Below are 2921 nucleotides of genomic sequence, written 5' to 3'. Positions count from 1 at the left end.
CCCCCCCCCCAAAAAAATAAATAAATTTAAGTTTGTTTTTAAAAAATATTTTCAACTTCAAAATTTCAATTTTTCACCCCTACCCTCGACCCCTCCTTCACCCACCCCCTACCACGCCTGCACCCCCCAAACAAAATTTAAGTTTGTTTTTAAAAATTATTTTCAATTTCAAAAATTATTTTCTACTCTAGTAAAAATAAAAAATATTTCTCAAAAATATTTTTCATTCATAAATCAAACACTAGAAATTGTTTACCGGAAAATATTTTCCACTCACTAACCAAACATGAGAAAATAAGTCAAAAATCAACTTGTTTTCCAGGAAAACATTTTGTAGGAAAACATTTTCCATAGAAAACATTTTCCTTCATACCAAACACACCCATAGTGTTTGCTACGGATTCAACAGAATTCAATAGTTTTAGTTCACATTTTATATTTTTGTTGGAAAAATGTTTAATTTATATGTGTGTATATATATGTAGGGATAAGGCATAAGTACCTCCTAGACTATGACCAAAATCTCAAAGACACAGCTAAACTTAACTAAGGTCCTATTACCCCCCCCCAAACTCATTTTTGTGCTGACATGGCACTTCAACCACCAAAGTAATTAAAAATTATTTTTTATTTTTAAAAAAAAAAAAATATTCTTATTTTATGTATCTTGTATTCAAATTAAGTTAATACACATTTTTTTACCTTGTATCAAAATTTTTATTTTACCTATATTCATTGTTTTTTTTCTTTTATTTTTCTATCGATTTTATTTTATTTGTCTTTCGTTTTGATTTGATTTCAAATTTAATTCTTAATGTCTTGTAGTTAAATAAGTTCATTTTGAACGGATATCAAAATAAATGAAGAAAATCAAATAAAACATAACAAAAAAACATTAGAATTAAAGGAGACTTTTAAATTCTTTTTTTTTTAAAATACACAATTTTCTTAAAATAATTAAAAGTGAAAAGATAATAAATTAATTAAAAAAATTAAAAGTGAAAAGAAATTCATAAACTAATATTTTTGGCTCCGTCATTGCTTATATTAGGCTTATGCATAATGCATAAAAATACCTTTTAAATTGATCTCAGTTCACATTTATGCCCTTTAACTTTGGGTGTGCACGAATAGACACTTAAACTTGTATAAAGTTGAACAACTAGACACACGCGTCCTACGTGACATCCTACATGGCAATTTGTGTCCTACATGAATTATGCCGCATAGGACTCATGAGTCTACTTGTTCAACTTTATAGAAGTTTAAGTGTCTATTTGTGCACACTCAAAGTTGGAGGGCATAAATGTGAAACGAGGCCAATTTAAAGGGCAATTTTGTCATAGAAGTAGGATTGCTAGTTCTATTTACAATTATGCAATTTGAGAATACAAGTGCAAGTAAGGTCTTGAGAGGGTATATTTGTACATAACCTTGTTCTTATCTTGTGAAGATAGATAAATTATTTTCGATAGATGACTCAATGGCGCATATCATACTTAAATAACAATAAGAAAGAAAATGTACTTACAAAAATAATAGCTTTGATATTGTCGTTGGTGATTGGAAATTGAAAACCTCCCTCTTTCATTAGTCTTAGCAATGTGGCAACTTAATTACCTTCACCTCCTAATTCACCATTATTCTTGTGCTCATTGATGATGTTTTCAAGAATGACATCTAATGCATGGTGAGCATCCATAATTTTACCTTTCATTCCACATAACACATGAAGAAATTTTAGTTATGGAAATATATCAGCCACATCAAATCCTTCCACAAATTTTGACGCTTTCTTAACGAGTAGTATAAGTTCGTCCTGCTCTTTTAGTACTTTCCCAAAGGGTGATCTACAGGTCATAGAGCTTGCGAATTGGTAAAACTTTTTTGTTGCATTAACTGTCTCACCAGAAGATGATCGAAAAAATTCAATCATATGAAGAACTTCATCTTGTCTAATAGAGTTGAATGACTTAACATTTTTGGTGCTAAGCAATTCCAATAGACATATTTTACGTATTTGTCTCCAGTAATCTCCATAGGGAGAAAAGACAATATCAGACCCGTTAGAAAAGAGAATCTCGGTAGCTATAAGCTTGGACCTAGATGCAAAAGTGAGGTCATGAGTTTTTAGTACTTGTTTGGCCATGTCAGGAGAAGTAACAACAACTAGAGAAACTTCACCTAGTTGAAGGTGCATAATTGGTCCATATTTTTTGGCTAAATCTCTAAGGACATGATGTTGAAGTCCACCTAGCAAATGAAACATGCTTCCAAGTAAAGGTAATTTCCAAGGACCCGGAGGCAATCTTTTGTTTTTGCTATTGGAATTCTTCCATTTAATTAACAAAAAGAGGGAAGACACAAAAAGGAAAAGGGAAAAGAAGTTGAAGAAGTGCATAATTTGGGAGATTAGATGCAAAGTATTGTTGACAAATTAGATGGTTTTCAGCAACTTATATTTATCATGTATAGGGCAGAGTGTCAACATGTTAAGAAACTTGCACGTTTAGAAAATGAAAGATAGAAGAAATTGAAACAATTATTGGAGTTTGATAGCATTGGGATAATCTAATAAAATTGGCCTATCATTTTTATTCGAGTAATTTGCAATTTCCACCCTAATGTATGCATTTTGTTTGTGATTTACACCTTATTCTATCATTTTTAATGATTTGCACCTTAATCTTCTGAGTTCTTTGCAAAAGTATAAAGAGTCTCATTTTTCAGTTATTTACAAGAAAAAAATAGTAAATTACATATCAAAGAACAAAAAGTATTTATTTAAATTAAAAATAAAAGCAATATTAAATACATGTCATTTGTTGCTTCTTTTATACTAAAATGAAGAACTCATTCGTTTCTAGTACTTTTTTTTTATGCTTCGGCCTCAACGTTAATCCCTCTCAAAGGAGATTATC

At 30.3% G+C, this 2921-nt stretch overlaps 1 pseudogene; it reads right to left on the bottom strand.

The window, feature by feature from the left end:
• LOC102599488 (premnaspirodiene oxygenase-like) overlaps window positions 1-2403 on the bottom strand; it is a 4167-nt pseudogene extending 1764 nt beyond the window's left edge.
• Window positions 2404-2921: the final 518 nt, after the last annotated feature.

The sequence above is a fragment of the Solanum tuberosum genome, unplaced genomic scaffold, assembly GCF_000226075.1.
Source record: "Solanum tuberosum cultivar DM 1-3 516 R44 unplaced genomic scaffold, SolTub_3.0 scf00997, whole genome shotgun sequence".
NCBI lineage: Eukaryota > Viridiplantae > Streptophyta > Magnoliopsida > Solanales > Solanaceae > Solanum > Solanum tuberosum.
This window is presented reverse-complemented; position numbering and strand designations above follow the sequence as displayed.